Below are 20,575 nucleotides of genomic sequence, written 5' to 3'. Positions count from 1 at the left end.
TTGCTGGTTGTTTGACCTTAGCAAGTTACATGACCCCTCAGGAGCCCACTTCCTCACCTGCAAAACGATAATAGGACTTAGCTCACAGCTTTGTATCGGGGACTAAAACAGCTCAGGGACACGTGGCTCTCGTGTACAAACACAGCGTCTCGGCACTTTATCTTGGCTGAACTCTCCAGCAATGGTGGCCATTATCTTTACAGTTGACCCTTGAACAGCACAAGGGTTGGAACTTGTAGTCGGCCCTCTGAGTACGTGGCTCCTCCTGATCCACGATGATTTAATTAACCACAGATGGTGCAGTAGTGTCGTATTTACTATTGGAAAAAACCACCTAAAACTAGACCCGTGCAATTCAGACCCATGTTGTTCAAGAGTCCACTCTGTTGTGACTTTTCTTAAAGCCCTGTTTGTTGGCATGTGTACGAGGGTGCACCTTGTGAAATGGAGTCTGTGCTTGAATGCCTCTAACTCCAAGTTCACTCTTATGAATAGGGCCAGCAAGAGGCCAGAGGTCAGGATCCCTCTTGTGGCCACTGCACACCCATGAGGTTTAGGGGAACCAGCCTATGGCAGAGTCCCTGAGATAGCAGAAGGCCTTCCAGACTCTTCTATCTCACTCCTCATATCTCCAGCACAGGCCCCACAGAGCTCAGAGATGCTGGATGGGGCGGAGGAGGGCACAGGGACAATACGGCAGGGTTCACCAAAGGAGAAAAATGCCACCCTCCCAACTGCACCTGCAAAAATTTGCTGGTCTCCTTTCCTTTGCAGCCCTTTTCTGCCTCTTGACCTCCCTCTATAAACTTAGTCTCCCCCTAGACCTGAGGCCAATCTAGTTCTTATTCGGAGGAAACTGAAGAATAAGAATAACTTTGGTGATTCCCCATCAGGACCACTCTCTGACTTCTTCATCTTCATTTTGCCAGTTCTAGTAATGATAATAATATTAACAATAATGACTAATTTTTTTGTGTGTGTGTCTTTTTGCCTTTTCTAGGGCTGCTCCCATGGCATATGGAGGTTCCCAGGCTAGGGGTCGAATCAGAGCTGTAGCCGCCGGCCTATGCCAGAGCCACAGCAACGACAGATCCAAGCCGCGTTTGCAACCTACACCACAGCTCATGGCAATGCCAGATCCTTAACCCACTGAGCAAGGCCAGGGATCGAACCCGCAACCTCATGGTTCCTAGTCAGATTTGTTAACCACTGAGCCACGATGGGAACTCCAATAACTAATATTTTTAATACCTACTCTGTGCTATCCCTGTTCTAAGCAATTTACCTTTACTTTTGCTTCTCACAAAAGCCCTATGAGGTAAGCATTGTTATTTTCCCCATTTCACAGGTGAGGAAACTGCAGCACAGAGAGGCTAGGTAACTTGACCAAAGTCACACAGGTAGTGAGTGACAGAATGGAGACTGGAACCCAGGCCAGCTGGATATACAGGCCATGCACTTAACCACTCCCCCCCCAATAAGCTTATTCTTTATTACTCTGTCTCAGACTCTAGTTCTTTCTCCCACTCTAAAGATTAAGCCTCCAACTTGTTCTGTCTGCCTGAGTGCTGTGGTGATGAGCTGCCTGGGGTCTTTGGTCCTCACCATGACCTCCCCAGGAGCCAGAGCCCTGTCCTGAGTCCTGGTCCAGTAGCCCTGCTCCTTCCACCCAGTTTTAGGCCTCTGTGCCCTGGATCCCTGCTCAGGATGCTGCCTAATGCCTGTCTCAGAACATTCCAGATACTGCCTTACTGTCCAGGCAGCAAGTCCCTCAATCACCTATAGGGACTTTGGTCTCCAAGCCCCTTGCTCATCTATACTGGCCATCCCACATCCGGCAACTTCAGGCATAGCTCCGACTACCATGGTCCAAGCTCCCTAATTCTTACCCCTCCTTCCACTGCTGAGTCTGGAAGGAGCCTTTATAGGGAGCCAGCATCTAAGCTTTCTTAAGATATGCTGATTCGGCAGAGAATCCTCTAGGATCCCCTCTGGACTAGCATGTGTTAGGGCCTCTGGTCTGTTCAACATGTGTAGAAAGGCTTCTAATGGTGTAGATAAGAAAAGAGAAGATGACTAAGCCCTTCCAAAACCAGTAAAATTATTTAATGTGTCCTTAAGACTGCACCATCTCCCTTGAAGGAGGAAAGAAGATTTAAGCCTTACTGTATAAAAATGATCGACTGGACGCTTTTCAGTTTAACGCCCAAGATATCGAAATGTCAAGTATCCCACATTTTGCTAGCCAGTTGTAACTAAGTGAGTAATAAAATACACTTAAAGCAGTTGGAGAGTTAGGGGACTCCTTAGCCATGAAAGCACATATTTGATGAACAGGTCAGAAAAATTCCCCTGTCTAAAATGCAGAATGTTAAACATTTTGAGAGGCAGTAGATTCCCAACCTAAAAGGTGATAGGACCCCCACCTAATTAGCCTCCAGAGCAAGACCCTCACACATCTAAGGGTCAAGGTTGTCTCTGACATGAGATGAATACCTGGGACATCAAAGCTGCCTCTGGACCCAAAAGAGAGTCTGCAAAACCCTTGATTCAGGCACAGGAAGTCCTTTAAAGGAAAAATGCACCCCTGGTTGGTCCCACTGGGAGATTATAGGAAAATAAAGAGGGTGAAGGTCAGAGCAGAGCTAATAATATCAGAAATGAAGAGTTGCTGCTGCAGCTCAGTGTGAAGGATCTGCAGCATCTTAGGAGCACTGAGATGCAAGTTCAGTCCCCGCTCAGCACAGAGGGTTAAGGATCCTGTGTTGCCACAGCTGCAGCTTAGGCCACAACTACAAGACAGATCTTGTTCCTGGCCCAGGAACTCCATATGCTGTGGAGCAGCTAAAAAGGAAAACAAAACAAGATTGGCAATCAAACGGAAAGATGTTTTTAGATTATATTCACCAAAAGTCCATTTCTCTTAAAGCTAAGAGCACAATAAACAAAATTAAAACTTAGCAAGCTGGTTGTAGGGGGTCTCTCTCTCTTTCTGTGTCTCTCCCTGTCTTTCTATGTCTCTCCCTGTCTCTCTGCCTAGCCTCTGATGCGCTCCTCTTGTTTGCAGAATTCTCTACTGTGTGACTCCAGATGAAGCACAGGGTCTTACTTTCCACCTCAGGAGATGAAAACTCCCTATATTCACTCTCTCAGCTCCTGGGCAACTAGGATATAGACTGTGACAGAGGACACGGAGACACTGTGAGTCAGGTGTGACAGAGAACAGACCACCTTGGAGCCACTGGAGGCAAAGGTGCCCCGAGTGGCTTTCAGGATGTAGTGTCATTATCAGGGTCCTCACCACTTCCTCCTAAGTTTATTGGGCCTGCTTTCTGACCAGCCTCCGTTCGTGCTGCTCTGTTTTCAGAGTCCGATTTCCTCGCTTTTCAAATGATTCCGAGATCTAGCAAATTTCAAAGCATTCATTTTCTGGCGGAATGAGCCAGTCACCTTTCTGTTGCGTGCACCCAAGAACCCCTGTGTATCACTGGGAAACCTACTGGCAGCATTTTAGAGACAGACAGAAGCAAAGTATCCCCCAAATACAAATGGTTCTAATAAATTCAATAAGGAAAGATGCATATTGCAATAGAAAACAAAGGAAAGGACATAAGCAGACAATTCATCAGTGAGGAAATACAAATGGCCAAAAACATAGCAAAAAGACATTTGCCCTCACATTTCCAAGATGCAAAAATTTCAAATACTGTTGAGAAATCATTCTTTCTCCATCATACTGACAAAGATTAAGAATGACGATATTCCATGTGGTAAGCCTGTGGGGAGCAATTTGTTGTTGGGGGTGTAAAATGGCACACCCTTTCTAGTGAGGGGATCTGTTACTGTGTATCAAAATTGAATGGGTTCCTTTTGGCCCAGAAATTTTGCTTGTAGTAATTTATTTATCCTGAAAAAAGGCCATGAATCCTGAAGCTCTGTTCCCAAACTGTTCCTTAGCATAGAGTTTGTGTAATGCAAAGTAAATTCACTGTTCAAAGTCTTTTCAAAATAACTCACACTCTTTACTTGTTTTTGTCAGGCACCCTGGGAAGCATGAGCTCACAGTATTATACATTAGATCCCTTTTCATCCTTTCCCCTAACGCACTGCCCCTGTATTTCGGAGCAGTCGGAGCAGTGATCCTCAGATACTCTGCCCTAAGGTGCCCCTCTTGCCCTAGCTGTAGGCAACTCTCCTTTCTCCCTTTGGATCAAGAAGACCAAGAATGTGTCCTCCCTAAGGGCAGAGGACCCAAGGAGATTGGTAAAGAATGGGAACATTCACAAGTTAATAATCCTTGTTTTAATCTCATAAGAGAAGGGTTCTAAGAGATATACCTGACCCCCTACCTGCCCTCACTCCACTGTAACCACCCTGACTTCTTCTTTTCCTCAGGCCTTTGCATTTACTGTTGTTCTGGCCATGATGCAATTCTAGATAATTGAATAGGGCTTGATCTCCCATCCCATTCCAGTCTTTGCTGTGATGTCACGTTCTCAGTGAGATCTTCCCTGGTCATTCTATTTAAAATTGCCACATGCAGATCCTAAGACTCCCCATCCTTCTTCTAGGCTTAATTTTTCTCCATAGCACATATCATCAACTAACATTCTATGTCTACCTCTCATTCGTTCTTTGCCCATGTCCCCCGTCCCCTAGTAGATTATAAACTCCATGAGGGAGGGATTTTTTGCATGTTTGTTCACTGCTTTATCCCTAGTGCCTAGAAGAGAAGTTGACACACAGTAGATGCTCAAAAAAAAAAATTTGCTAATACAAAAATACCTTTGTTCATGTTTATAGTAAAGAACAAAACACTGTGTATATATATATGTATAAGTGAATCACTTTGTTGTACAGCAGAAATTATCACAATACTATAAATCAACTATAATTCAATAAAACTTAAAAAAAAAAACCCAACAACCCAGTACTGTAGGCTCAACACCAAAGTGGAGGCTTCTGTTTTTCCTATTTAACATTTCATCAAGGGTCCCAACTCTGCATTTGAAACACAGGGGAAAACACATTTCCCACATGGTTACGTGGGAACTCCTACTTCATAAGCTTAGTGATATGCCAAGTTCTATGATGATAATAATAATGGTATTTTTAAAAAATAACTCAAATGTTACTGTGTCACTGTGATAAGACTCTAGATAACATTATAACCACTGATATCAGGGGTTCATTAATTCGATATGTGACCAATAATCACCCGTATTTTAATGTAGTTATGTATGTGATGAAATGTAAATGTTTAGACATTTTTGAATTCCAGAAAGGAAGATGATCCCTAATAGGAATTCTTTAAGGCCCCATTTATATGGGTCAAGAGTATGATGTGACTATATGACAATGTATATTTATAAATTAATCTCCTGGGGTCGCAACTCAATTTTGTTACTCTCAATGTTTCTAAGATCACAGTTATATTTATTCTGTATCTGTAATTGCATTATATTTGTACCAGGAGAGCTACTTACTTGAAAGAAATACATAAAGCACTCTATATAAAGTGAATAATATGAAATCAAAAAAAGAAAAGCACCCTAAGTGTCCTGTAAATTGTAGATTTGTTAAATATATTACACCATATTCATACAATGGATTGCTTAGCACACTGAATAATATTTTATTCTGATAAGATATTCTGATAAAATGACATCAGATCCTAATTCCTAGATCTGTAAATATAATCTAATATGGAAAAAGGATTGTAGAGGTATGATTAAATCAAGAAATGTGTGAAGGAGAGATTATCCAGGATTAGCAGGTAGGCCCTAAATGACATCACATAAAGTATCTTTTTAAATGTATTTATTTTTATTGAAATATAGTTAATTTACACTGTTGTGTTAGTTTCTGATGTTTCTGAAGTGATTCAGTGATATATATATATATATATATATATATATATATATGTAGTCTTTTTCATATTCTTTTCCATTATAGTTTATTACAAGACATTGAATATAGTTCCTTATGTAGTAGTTCATTGTTGATTATCTGTTTTACATATAGTAGTGTGTATCTGTTCATCCTAAATTCCCAACTTATCCCTTTTCCCCCCTTTCCCTTTTGGTAACCATAAGCTTGTTTTCTGTGTCTTTGAGTAGATATCTGTTTTGTAAGTAAGTTCATTTGTATCATTTTTTTTAGACTCAACATGTAAGTAATGCAATATAATATTTGTTTTTCTCTGTCTGACTTACTTCACTTATTGTGATAATCTCCACAGTCTATCCATGTTGCTACAAATGGCATTATGTCATTCTTTTTTATGGCTGGGTAGTATTCCATTATGTATATGTACCACATCTTCTTTATCCATTCATCTGTTGAGGAACACCTAGGTTGTTTCCATATCTTGGCTGTTATAAATAGCATTGCTATGAACATTGGGGTACATGTGTCTTTTCAAATTAGAGTTTTCTTCGGATACATGTCCAGGATTGGGATTGCTGTGTCATATGGTAACTTTATTTTTAGTCTTTTAAGGAGTATCCATACTGTTTTCTGTAGTGGCTCCACCAGTTTACATTCCCACCAGTGGTATAGGAGGGTTCCCTTTTCTCCATACCTTCTCTAGCATTTATTATCTGTAGACTTTTTAATGGTGGCTATTCTGACCAGTGTGAGAACCTCATTGTGGTTTTGATTTGCATTTCTCTAATAATTAGCAATGTTGAACATCTTTTCAATTGTCTGTTGGCCGCCTATATATCTTCTTTGGAGAAATGTCTATTTAGATTTTCTGCCCAGATTTTTTTTTTTCATTGTTGTTGTTATCAAGTTGTATACACTGCCTGGTATATTTTGGAAATTAATCCCTTGATGGTTGCATCATTTGCAAATATTTTCTCCCAGCCCATAGGTTAAATTTTCATTTTGTTTATGCAAAAGCTTATAAGTTTGACTAGGCCCCATTTGTTTATTTTTACTTTTATTTCTATTGTCTTGAGCGACTGACCTAACATTGCTATGATTTATGTCAGAGAAGGTTTTGCCTATGTTCTCTTCTAGGAGTTTTATGGTGTTATGCCATATACTTAAATCTTTAAGCCGTTTTGAGTAGATTTTTGTGTATGGTATGAGAGAATGTTCTCACTTCATTGATTTACATGTAGCTGTCCATCTTTCCAAAGCCATTTACTACATTTACTAAAGAGACTGTCTTTTTTCTCTATCGAACATTTTTTTTTTTTTTTTTTTTTTTTGTCTTTTTAGGGCTGCACCTGAGGCATATGGAGGTTCCCAGGCTAGGGGTCGAATCAGAGCTGTTGCTGCCGGCCTACTCCAGAGCCACAGCAATGCCAGAGCTGAGCTGTATCTGCGAACTACATCACAGCTCACAGCAATGCCAGATCCTTAACCCACTGAGTGAGGCCAGGGGTTGAACCCACAACCTCATGGCTCCTAGTCGGATTCGATTCCTCTGCAGCACCACAACAGGAACTCCTCCCTTGTACATTTTTTTTTTTTTTTTGCTTTTTAGGGCTGCACCCAAGGCATATGGAAGTTCCCAGGCCAGTGGTCAAATCTTGGAGCTACAACTGTGGGCCTATACCACAGCCACAGCAACACAGGATCCAAGCCGTGTCTGGACTTATACCACAGATCACAGCAACGCTGGATCCTTGACTCACTGAACAAGGCCAGGGATAGAACCCACGTCCTTATGGATACTAGTCAGGTTCATTTCCATTGTGCCGCAAGAGGAACTCCCCATTGTACAATCTTGCCTCCTTTGTCAAAGATTGACTGTAGGTGTGTGTCACACAAAGCATCTTTATGAGAGGCAGAGTAGGAATTAACATACACACAGAGGAGAAGGTAACATGAAGATGAAGCAGAAAGAGATTTTAAGTTTGGGATGTTGTGGCCACAAGCCAAGAAATCTCAGCAGATCTAGAAGCCACTGACACCCTCATTTCCCACACATTGATACTAATTCAGACTTCTGGCATCCAAAACTGTGAGTGAATAAATTTCTGTTGCTTTGAGTTTCCAAGTTTGTGGTGACTTAGAGTGGCCGCAAGAAACTAATACACTCTCCTAATTTTCAGATTACTATTTTGAATTATCCAACAAATGAAATTTCCTTTCCCAATAGAGACACCTCACATGTCAAAAGTGACTCAATTCCATTATTTTTTTAAATTAAACTTTTTTATTTTGAGATAGTTGGAGCTTCATATGCAGCAGTGAGAAATAATAGAGAGATCCTGTGTACCCCTTGCCCAGGATACAGGGGGACCTCTGCCCTGATGAAAGTCCTGGCTCTCTGTTTGCCTTGTCGGATCCCACCTGGCAGGACTATTAGGCTTCCTATCACAGCTTCTCAAGGGTGGAACTCTAGGGTCCCACTTGGCTTTTGCTGGTATGGCTGTGGCTGAGGCCACAGGTTTTCTTTGGTGTTTCACCGGAGTAGAGCAGTTGTTGTCAAAAAGTTTTCAGTCTTTCCTGGCTGCCCCTCTCCTTGCCCTTTTGCTACAGAGAGCAGGATTTTTTGGAGCTTTCTTCACCTGTTCTCCTTGGTGTTTCTGGACTGCTGTCTTCTTCAGCTCCAAGTCTGGGATAAATGGGCCAAAAGGAAATCCAGAGCACCCACCACTGCATGGTTCCTTGGATCCTGAGGTCCTATTAAGTTCCCCTCTTCTCTCTGCCTTTCAGAGTCTTATGTTTGTTTTACATATAAGGTCCAGGGTTTTGAATTGCATTTAGTGGGAGGAAGAGGGAAAAGTACATCTACTCCATTTTCCCAGAAGTGGAAAATTCTCAATGTCTTTAAGTGCTCACAGATCCCATTCAATTTGGGGTTTTCTGCTTATAGAAAGAATGAAAGAATAGACTATTTAGAAAGCTTCAAAAAGCAGAGGACGCTACTTCTCTTTAAGGTTTCCAGTCCTAAAGTCATGCTGACCCTTTCTTAATTCTTAGGTGCATGGTTTCTTTGTATAACATTATACTGTGCGCATGATTTTAGCTGTTTCTCATAAGCTCAGTTCCATTGTGAAGTCTTCGGTAAAGACCACATCTTATACTTTTTTTCTTCAAACTGGTTAACCACAGAGAAGTTATCTGATGATGATTGTTGATTGAATACATAGAAAGAACATCTACCTCAGGCTAAGTTATATGGGAGTCTGAGAAAGGTGTGCAAAAAAAAAAAAAAAAAAAAAAAATCACCATATTCCCAAGGGCCTTAAAGTCCAGCACAGAATGAATTACCCGTAGCATACTCTTTATGTCAAATCTGCCAACTTGATTTTGTATGACAGAAATGAAAAGTTTGCCTACTCTGTGGGATACAGAACTTGACTCCTCATCATAGCATATGGTATTCTGGATTGTTTGTAAGTCAACTGGTGCTTGAAAGTGATGAAGCCTGGCAGATCCTATAGGTTCACTTGCTCACACATTTCCTTTTAGATTTTTCTCGAGAAAAGGTTCAGATTGTCTATGATGTCAGGAATAGACAATCCTTACAAAGTAAGCTTTTCACCACCCAGTGAAGCATGTAGGCCAACTCATACCTCAGTCCCATAGACTACTTCTGACTAGGCCTGGGGAACAACAGGGCGGACAAACCTACATGCAAGCCTTGAGGCCAAATTGTCTCATCTGTTTAGGCTTTAATGTGGGTGGACAGAGGGACAAAATTATCTTCTCATCTAGAATCCAGTCAGTGCCAGGACTGGGGGACCATTTAGTTCTAATTTTGACTCTCCCTTGACTTTTCTATAAAATGTTTAACCTCTTTGTATCTTCTCATTGGGATGTCATAAAAATTATTTCTTCACTTGAATGTTGTAAATGAGAGACAGATGCCAGTGGAGACTTTTTGATGTGAGCTACATTCATGAGAAAAAGTACTGTCCTTGGGTTTCTAAACTATAAAGTTTAATCTTCACTCCCCAGTGTCTGAACCGTTGGTTGATTAATTCATATAAAATCTTCACACTTTCACCGGTTTTCTCCTTTTCATTCCCAATCCAAATATCAAGGACAATATACGGAAATTAATTTTTGAGTTAGAATGGGAGAAATTGTGTTAAATTCCTTCAGAGAATTCATGTGGGGTTAAATGTAATATTTGCCGGCTCTACAATGCTTTTGCTGGTGGTTGTCCTTGCCATTTTTATTTTAATCCTTTATGTCTGCTTTTACAGCAACTATTTTAATTTAGGTTTTCAAATATTTTACAATAATGTTTAGTGGAAGGGGAAAGTGGCCATTGTACAGAGACAGTTTACCTGGTTGTCTGGATGAACAACCAAACCATCCAAACCGTTGTTTGGTTGAACGTTGTTGAGTTGGTTGGATTTTCATTATTGCTACTTGGAATGTGGTGCTTCTACCTGAGTTATGGTATTAAGGGATACTTTTTGTGATACTAACTCATAGTCTTAGGAAAAATAATATAGTTCACTCTTCCTTTTAATAGCAAAATCTTTATTTCTTCAGACACTAAAGAGCGCATCAAAAGTTGTGATGAATCTGAAAGACAGGTATCCGTGACTTTCCTTTCGAAAGGTTGATGGACACCAGTTTTCTTTTATGGCAGACCTGTTTTAGTACTTGTTTTCATTAACCGGATTTTCACTTTTATTTAAAAAGATAATTGCTTCTTCACGACATGCCATTTCAGCTTACGACAGGTTTCGTAGGAATACTCTCCTTTCAGATAGAGTGGAAACCTGTAGATTAGAAACTTGATATTTTGAATCCCTTCTCCCCCAGTTCTGATGTTCACAGCTTTTTGGATGAACTCAGGTGATAAATTCTGACTTGTTTGCCATCTCGGTGTACCCCCAGGGCATTATGGGGAGAAAAAATGTGAATGGATGAATGTGAAAGTAATTTGGGAGCAGTAAGTGTAGTTTAATGTCATGCTCTCATAATCCTTGATATCATTGCATCACCATCACTACACCACCTTCATCCAGGTCATAGTGCCTCAATGATTGCAAACTCATTTTCTTTCCTCTCTGTGAATTATGAAATGTATGCAATACTATATTATGGTAAAGGAAATCGGAGAGGTTAAGAAGTTTACTCTAGGATGCAATACCAGCAAATGACAAAGCCCAGATTCACATCCAGGCTGATTTTCTACCAAACCACTCTAGGGGCCCCTCCCCTTACCCAAATTTGGTGCCTCCTACTACAAAAAACTTTTTTCTTCCTCCCTAATTACTTTTCCTATTCTTTAAGTTTTTGTGATAAGGAAAAAGACAAGACAATTGCCTTAAGTAAATTAATTTATGTTACGATATTGGTGACTCTTACCCTTAGAGGAAGAATCTGTCAGGTCAAGTTAATCATTACTTTGTGGAACATGGGAGAAAACGATCTTGGCAGGGTGCCTTTCTATTCTTCCTCACTTAGCTCAGGTCACCAAAGCACTTCCATCAATACATGTACATACTCATGCATACAACACACACACACACACACACACACACACCTGGAAAATAAGAGGTGAACAATTTGAAGCTTGCTTTGTGCTGACCCCAGATTGAGCTAAGTGGTTCCGTAAGTATTGACAAACTGAGACCTGAACCCTGGCTTGTACATGGGATTCAAGGTTCATTTTAATATTAGTCTTCTCAAAAAGCTATTGGCCATTCCAATTAGCCAGAGAATATAAGACATTTTATATTTGATACTTCAGGTTTAGCCACTGGAGAGAAATTATTTGAAAAGAGAATTTGCTAAGGGACCTAAAAGAGGAGGCACTATATCAATGTAGTTTTTTGTTTTTGTTTTCGTTTTTTGGTTTTTTTTTTTTTTTGTTTTTTTCCTCTCTCACGCTCTTCTTTCTCTGGTGCTTACAAGTTCCCTCCACAGTCCCCTATTGAAAATTTTGAACCATTTTTGTTAAGCCTGTATAATTAAATATCTAATCATATTCCTAAGTCTTTTTGAAAAATGTTTCATTTTAGATTATATAAGGAATACATAATTACAGTCTTATTGTAAAACTAAAAATACAGAAATATAGAGTAAAAAAATAAAAATTCTTTATCATGTTCACTCCTGTCGTATTTCTTTTCCCCCAGTAAATTAGTACGTATAGTTTAGAGTATAGCTGTCTGGACCTTTTCCTATCATTTACCGACAGTTAATTTAAACACAGATGTATTTTTAAAAAAAGATTTTTATGAGTTCCCTTTGTGGTTCAGTGGATTAAGAACCTGATGAGTATCCATGAGGATGCAGGTTTGATCCCTGTCCTTGCTCAGTGGGTTAAGGATCAGAGTTGCCAAAAGCTGTGTCACAGACATGTCTGGGATCTAGTGTTGCTGTGGCTGTGGCTGTGGCATAGGCCGGCAGCTACAGCTCCAATTCGTGACTCCTAGGCTGGAAATTTCCATATGCCACAGGGGTGGTCCTAAAAAAAATTTTTTTTTAATGTAACTGGGTTCATACTAAATATAATCTGAGATTTACTTTGTTTCATGTACCAGGGATGCTTGCATGTTCTCAGTCAAGTCATTTAATCACTTAAGCCTCAGTTTCTCATTTCTGCTACAAGAAGCAGAAGGTCATATTGGGACTGGCTCTTGAGAGCCAATTGTGCACCTGTCCTTCTAATTCCTTGTTTAAATGTCAGGTTGGTCGTTTAAAGTTGACCATGTGGTCTCATTTAGGCCACCATAAAAATTGGCAAATAACTACAAATTAGGGCTCCCCTAGGTCAGCATGCTAACCCTAACCCCTGGACTTCATGGCATGGCTAGCCCTTGCCCCTCCCCTTTGCTTCTGGCACACCTGTTTCACTCTTCAAATTTAATTTTGGTTCTTTCTCTTCTGCTTCATCTCTTCCCCTTCCTCACCATCCTTTGTGAGAAAGAAGTAATTAGGGCTGCATTGGCCCACACAGGCAGTAGGTTAAACTGGTGAATGGGGCTTGAGGTGCCATTTGACAATGTAAGTCACATTCAAGTGAGCATCTTGGACGAATTTCCCCCCCTCCAAAATTAAGCACTTATCACCACATAACTGCTTACATTATAAATTGCTATGAAGATTCAGTTAAATGAAATGTGACTGGCACATAGTAGGTGTTCAAAAATATGTTAATTGCTTTCCTTGTTTGCATGAGAAAGCTTCAATTCAGAATAGTTTAATGACTTCCTTAAGGTTGCACAGCTGGTTACTGGCATAGCAGGACCTGGGACTTCTGAGTCATAGTAGAGGTAGTTCTGTGACACCAGTGGTTCTCAAAGTGTGGTCTGAGGAGTCCTGGGCAACTCTTCCCTTTTCTGGCTACATATTCATATGAGACTAGGTTTTCTTCATGCATTTTAGCCAAAACAAACAGCACCAAGGGTAAAATACAGATGCAGGAGTTCCCTTGGAGTGCAGCAGGTTAAGGATCTAGCATTGTCACTGTAGCAGTTCGGGTTGCTGTTGTGGTGCTGGTTTGATCCCTGGCCCAGGAACTTCCACATGCAATAGGTGCAGCCAAAAAAAAAAAAAAAAAAAACAGATGCTGATATGAGAATCCTACCATATTCTATTAAGCCAGGCATTACAGAGATTTGCAAAAAATATAAATGAGTGACACACTCTCACCAATTATTTTTGTTTTGGAAAACAGTTTTTTTTTTTTTCTTTAAATAAAAATATGTTAAGCTAACTGATTTGTTAGGATTATTATTTTGAAAGGAATTCATCAATATATATTTAAGTCTCTCATTTTTGTTTCTAATATATGTATTTCTCTAAAGTGCAGTACCTACAGATACGACATAAACAAAACCTCTTTTACATTCTTTTAAAAATTTATTTTATTTTTATTGAAATACAGTTGATTTATAACGTGTTAGTTTCATGTACAGCAAAGTGATTCAGTTATATATATAAATGTATACATATGTATATATTCTTTTTCAGATTATTTTCCTGTATAGGTTATTACAAAATATTGAGTATACGGTCCCCTGTGCTAAGTCTTTATTGTTTATTTTGTATACAGTAGTGGGCATATGTTAATCTCATACTCCTGATTAAAACCTTTTTTTACATTCTTAATTTTTAAGAGTATAAAAGTGTTCTGAAACCAAGAAATCTGAGAACTGAATGTATAGAGGAAAACATCCTGCCCTCCAATTAGTTTTATGTGTCAACTTGGCTGGGCCACTTAATTGGTCAAAGATTATTTTGGATATTATTATGAGGGTATTTCTAAGTGAGATTTACATATAAATTGCTTGACTTTGAGTAAAGCAGATTGCCCTCCGTGTGAGTGGGCCTCCTCCAATCAGTTGAAGGTCTGAGGAGAACAAAAGGCTGACTTCCCCTGACTAAGAAGGAATTCTGCCAGCAAACAGCCTTCACCTCTAACATTGGCTATTTTCTGGGTCTCAACCTTGCTGGGTCACCTTGTAGATTTTGGACTTGCCTTTCTATAATCAGGTGAGCAAATAGTGTAAAATAAATCTCAATTTGTTCTCTCTCTCTCTTTTTCCTCTCCCCCACCCCAATCCCTGCTTCCCTCTTTGGTTCTGTTCTGTTTGGTTCTGTTTTGTCCCTCCAGAGAAGCTTGACCAATATAGCGGTAAAGATGGAGACAGATTAAGGTATAATGACCTGGTGGTGGTGGGGTGAGTTGAGGCCTTTCAGTTCCTGTTCACTGGGCAACCTTCTATCCTGGAAGGGTGAAGGCATCTTCCTCTATCTCAGTTGCTTCAGAGCCAGGTCAAAGGGTCTTTAGCTGGAGAGGGCATCCCCTGTGGGCCCTCTTCTCCTTCTCCCCCACTCCTCACCTGCTAAGGTATTAAGGAGCTAAGTTAAGTTTCCTTCAGATCCCTTGATCCTGTTGGAAATTTAAGGGGAGAATGTGTGTGTCTGTGTCTGTGTCTGTGTCTGTGTGTGTGTGTGAGAGAGAGAGAGAGAGAGAGAGAGGCAGAGAGGAGAGAGCATAGTTCTACAGAAACACTTCAATTATTTTACAGGCTATCAGAATCTTCTCAGAGTGGTTGGGGGTTGGTCTGTGAAAGGAGCATAAGGGCAACTGCATGCTCAGTGTGAGGACTGTAACTAGGCTCTGAATGAGGGAGCAGGACAGGCAGGGGGCTTAGGAACAGACATTTTGCCACTCTCATTTTTGCTCAGGGTTGGTTAGCTCTGCCTGTGCCCCTGCAGTTGTATTTCAGTATTTGTTTTTAAATCTAAATGTATTGGAACTAGTTTCCTGGGGGATTCATCAGCTGAGGTATCTTAGACCCTTGGCCATGGGCCATAAAACGCACTTGATCTGAGTATGATATAAATACCTTCCACTCCATTGATGTATTGATTTGTTTTCATTTTGTCGTCTCTATGTACCATGCACATCCACATCCCAGCCTAAGTTCCCAGAGGGCAAGGGCTAGTTTAGAGAAATTCTTTGAGCAAGTAAATGCCCAAAGAGGGAACAACTTCACATCTATCCAGTACCTAAAATGTGGCAGGCATTCAAATATGAAATTTATCTGATCTTTATCATACTTAACAGATTAAAAAAAAAAACTATAAACATATAGAATCTATATGTAGTGTGGAATATTATTTTAAAAGCATTTCCTGCTACCTTTCCCCCTCTAAGTAAGTTAGAGTTTTGTTTTTGGTCAGTTTGCTTGAAGCTCTGATTCCCTTGAAACCAAGCACTGACATGGAGACTGACCAGCGGAAGGAAGAGAGGAGAAACAAGAAGGAAGTTAAAGGGGAGGAAGAAGGAAGTTAAAGGGGAGGGGAGAATCAGAGTTCCCATTGTGGCGCAGTGGTTAATGAACCTAACTAGGAACCATGAGGTTGTGGGTTCGATCCCTGGCCTCGCTCAGTGGGTTAAGGACCTGGCGTTGCCATGACCCGCGGTGTAGGTCGCAGATGTGGTTCGGATCCTGTGTTGCTGTGGCTCTGGCATAGGCTGGCGGCTACAGCTCCGATTAGACCCCTACCCTGGGAACCTCCATATGCTGTGAATGCGGCCATAGAAGAGACAAAAAAAAAGGGCGGGGGGGGGGAGAATGGATTGTAAAAACTCACCCAAAATTCACCTGGAAGGTGAAAGATGTTGAGTAGTGTTGAACGTACAATTTTAACTTTTTCCTACTTCTGAGTGGGAATGGGAGCTAGAACCTAAGTTATCAGTATTTTTCAAACTTCTTTAATCACTATTCATAATAAGCGATGCGTCTGACCTTGCAGCTAGTAAACACATGTGTGTATATATCCCCCCCATATACACATGTACACATCCCCACACATCACACACATCTGAGACAAGCTTTATGGAAAATACTTCACCTTTATCATATGCAAAGAACTCTATCGTTTTCTATTCTGTTCTAATCTTTTTTAAAATGTTTGTCAAACCTATAAATTGAGTTTATGACCCATTAATGGGATCCTCATTCTTGGCAAAACACAGTTATAGAAAAGTTAGTTTTTGACCTCCCTAGTAACTAGCTCAAGGTCATGTAGTGTAAATGGTGGATCTGAGACTTTCCCCACTCTCATTATGCTGAGTGTAGAGGAGCCCCAGGTAGGAGATGCCCCACCCGTCAGTCAGAGGTCCCCAAGATACAAGCAGATCTCAGAGACTTTCCCAGTTTCTCTGGACACACACTCCCTCCCCCTACTACTGGGATCCCATCTGCTTTCAGCTACAAAATGTTTCTTCCTAAACAAGTTATGGAACCTCGGGGCTGCGGGCAAAAGAACTTCAAGAACTTGAATGGAGAATTATCAAACAGAATAAAAGAAAAGGCCATTCCCCCCACTGTCAGGGAAACTTCCTGTGCAGGTGTACCTTGTTCAGGAGAAAAATACAACATACACCAAGTTCAAAAAAGGAAAGGAGGAAAAATTTCTCTTCCCTCTGGGCCACCTAACCCTCTACTCAGTGTCCAGACTCCATTAGGATGAAGGAGATGGGGAGCATTGAGTAGGGGCAGAGAGAGCCAATCTCCCTTTGCTGACTTGCTCTGTACCTCCCCTTGCTCTACACTGTCTTGGAAGCTTTTTCTCCTGCTTGTTTCTTTCTTTGACATTTTCCCCCTTGGCAGTTTTATTTTGGGATGGTTTAAAATGTTGAAGGAAAAACAAACAAAAAAAAAAACCTCTCTTTGCATGTGTTGGGTGAGTGAGACTTTTCATTTGGAGGAAGACTTGTTGCCCAGGAATCTGACTTCCCATGCATCTCCTTTGACAGAGTTGAAGTCTTTATCTTTGATACATGTACTCTTTTCCCTTTAGTGAGTTTCTAGAATGTGGTCATCCCTTTGGGGAAGGTCTAGAATAAAACTGGTCTGAAATTCCCCTCATTCTTCCAGTTGCTTGTTTGCTTTGCTACCTCTTATAGATGCCTTTCATTCCTCCTGCCGGACCAGGAAAGGGGGTTGGCGGAATGGAGCGCTCAGCTCCTGATCTCCCTGCCCTGAGGGATCTGGCCCTGCCTGGGTTATTTCCTCAGAAGGGCTCTCGGTTCACTCTGGTCTGCTTGCCATTTGGGGAACAAAATGAGTTCTTTCCTGCCTCCGAACCGTTACATAAGCTATTCCTCTCACTGTAAATCTCTTTCCTTGGTTCTTCCCATTGTCCAATCCATCTCCTCCTTTAGGGCTCTGCTTAGAGACCATAGTCTGAGGGAGATTTTCTCCAATCATATCCTCTAAAACAGGTCTTCTTTGTTCTTCTCTATCTTGGCCCCTGTTTCTCACATGATACCAGCCACAATTTGTTAATAGTTTACTTGTCTTTATTTCTGCTTCCATAATAAAAGCAACCAAAAAGCATAATCAATCCTACCAAGTAGACAGTGTGCCCCCCTCCTTATACATTAAGAAATCTCATTTGTCTTATGATGAAGGTATTGTTGGCAACCATCAACAAAGTAAGTTCTTTGCCAGGCTCCTCTTTCTCCCCACTAAAATGATTCATTCGATCATTCATTCATTCATCCAGTCAACAGGTTTATATATCGAGCACCGGTGGAGTTATTTTGCAGCAGATACTTTACTACAATGATGAAATAGGCTGTTATCGCTCACTTCACTCTGTGTTGCAGCCGGCCAGAAGGACCATTCTCAAGGGCATTTCTCTGCTAAAAATCTTCATCAGCTTCCAGATGCCTTCTGGATGAAATCTGAGCTCTTCAATACGGAAAGCTATGCAGGTCCTCGGTGACCTGGCCCTTCCTTCCTCCCCAGCCACATCTTTTGGTGCTTGTCTCCTGCCCTAGGCTCTTCTGGGTACAGGATGTCCTCCTGAGGGCAGGCAGGTAGCAACAACAAAGGTCCCTTGGGCTTTCCTTTTCTGTTCTCTTTCTTGCTCTCTCTCTCAACCCCTTTCCCCCATACAGCCTGAGACAATCACTTACAACCATGGCTTCTGGGTTATCATAGAAAATCTCGCCAGGTATATAGATCTCTGCTGGTTGGTCTGACAGTCTTTTGCTCCTACCTGCTGGGCTGTGGGCTTTTTCTGATAGAGATCTCAGTCCCAGTACAGTGGGTCAGGGGCTGAGCTGGCCCTATGACTTGAGGATAGACCTCCATAGAGGAATTCCACTTTGCCAGGTCATACTGTGGCTGGTGGTGTCAACAACGGCATAGGATGCTAAATATCTGCTAAGAGCTAAAGAAGAGGGTATCAAGAACTACAAATCTAAGCTTTGTATCAAGCTGCTAAAGAAGAGAGCGTCAAGGAGTTCCCGTCGTGGCGCAGTGGTTAACGAATCTGACTAGGAACCATGAGGTTGCGGGTTCGGTCCCTGCCCTTGCTCAATGGGTTAACGATCCGGTGTTGCCGTGAGCTGTGGTGTAGGTTGCAGACGCGGCTCGGATCCCGCGTTGCTGTGGCTCTGGCGTAGGCTGGTGGCTACAGCTCCGATTCAACCCCTAGCCTGGGAACCTCCATATGCCGCAGGAGCGGCCCAAGAAATAGCAACAACAACAACAACAACAAAAGACAAAAAGACAAAAAAAAAAAAAAAGAAAAAAAAAAGAAGAGAGCGTCAAGAACTGCAAATCTGAGCCTTCCTGTCAAGATGCTTTTTTTCCTGGATAAGGTAGTCCCTTGGGGTCCTACCTTATTAGAAGGGCCAGAGAGAAGGGAATTTAAGTCTTTGCAATTTGTAAACATTTATTTCTTTCTTTCAAGTTCACCTCTCTTCTGGATTGCTGCTGTATACCCTTATAAAACTTTTCCTTTTATCATTTTTTTGTGCTACTTGGGGCTTGCTTTTAAATTTTTTTCCCCCTGGGGGAATACCATGAACAAAAGGAATTTTTTCAGTTTTTTCAGAAACTTGCAGTGGCTTGTCTTCTAGATGCTTTATGCTTCAGTTTCTTCATCTATAAAATGGAGAATTAGCAAAATTAATGAACCTTTGTTATTTATAAAATGTCTTATAGGATAGATGCTGCACAAGTAATATGCTATGGAATGATAGCATTTTGTTAGTGTTTATAAGCATAATTTGAATTTTCCATTAATTGGAATTAATCCTGTTTATAAGAAAAGATCTTTCCAATTAAATCACTGGTGTGTGACTTTGGGCAGCTGAAGCCTTCACTTTGCTTTACTTCTAATAAAATAGTTTCCTACTCTATTTTTGGTAAATTCTTAATTTGCAACTTCCTTTGAATAGTTTCAGTAAAAAAAAACTCACCTTTTATATAATCTCTGTAAATATTATTATTTGTATTAGGAAATTTTATTGAATATTTTGCCTCTTCTGATTATTGAAAATCACTTTACAACTGAAGGTTAGTAACTGTTTATTTAAGATAAGACTACTATGTGCTTTAAGATTTTAAAATAAAAACAAATAACCTTTCATTAAACCACTATTTTATTTTATTTTATTTCATTTTATTTTTTTGTCCTTTTTCAGGGCCACACCCTCGGCATATGGAGGTTCCCAGGCTAGGGGTCCAATTAAAGTTGTAGCTGCCAGCCTACACCACAGCCACAGCAACGTGGGATCCTTAACTCACTGAGTGACGCCAGGGAGCGAACCTGCCACCTCATGGTTCCTAGTCAGATTCGTTTCTGCTGCACCACGACAGGAACTCCTAAACCATTTTATTTTTTTTTTTTTGGCTTTTTGGCTTTTTGCAATTTCTTGGGCCGCTCCCGCGGCATATGGAGGCTCCCAGGCTAGGGGTCAAATCAGAGCTGTAGCCGCCAGCCTACACCAGGGCCACAGCAACGCGGGATCCGAGCCGTGTCTGCAAACTACACCACAGCTCACAGCAACGCCAGATCCTTAACCCACTGAGCAAGGCCAGGGATCGAACCCGCAACCTCATGGTTCCTAGTCAGATTCGTTAACCACTGAGCCACGATGGGAACTCCCTAAACCACTATTTTAATAGACCATCTTTTATTTTTATCCTGGATTCATAATGTTCCTTCTCTTTAAGAATCAAAATTATTTTGAACACTACTAACCCCACACGATAATGAACTACAAAGCTATTTATACTTTTAGTTTTCTCATCAGTAAATGTCCACCTTGTTCTGAAAGTCAGCTACGTTTTAATGCTATTTGCCCATTTACAATCCTTTTAAT

At 40.9% G+C, this 20,575-nt stretch overlaps 2 protein-coding genes across 11 annotated transcripts in view; one reads left to right on the top strand and one right to left on the bottom strand.

Annotated features, from left to right (window-relative positions):
• LOC110259416 (uncharacterized) overlaps nt 1-20,575 on the top strand; it is a 171,559-nt gene that overhangs the window by 110,955 nt on the left and 40,029 nt on the right. The window lies entirely within an intron of this gene.
• The window catches only part of LOC110259415 (uncharacterized), a 56,240-nt gene that overhangs the window by 22,446 nt on the left and 13,219 nt on the right, over nt 1-20,575 (bottom strand). For 2 of the 4 annotated variants that reach the window (XR_014838204.1, XR_014838203.1), the window contains exon 3: nt 19,217-19,352. The exons of 1 other annotated variant lie outside the window; for it this stretch is intronic. The gene's annotated coding sequence lies outside the window, so the exon portion shown is untranslated. Of the gene's footprint in view, nt 1-17,733; nt 19,353-20,575 lie in introns of those variants that run through there. One more of the 4 variants, XR_014838202.1, reaches the window with a different exon arrangement.

This window comes from Sus scrofa, chromosome 2, assembly GCF_054392235.1.
Source record: "Sus scrofa isolate SSC_HxYL_T2T_F1_AM1 chromosome 2, Sscrofa_HxYL_maternal_Yorkshire_Landrace_v2.0, whole genome shotgun sequence".
Classification (NCBI taxonomy): Eukaryota; Metazoa; Chordata; class Mammalia; order Artiodactyla; family Suidae; genus Sus; species Sus scrofa.
The sequence above is the reverse complement of the archived record's forward strand: the minus strand, read 5'-3'. Positions and strand labels throughout refer to the sequence as shown.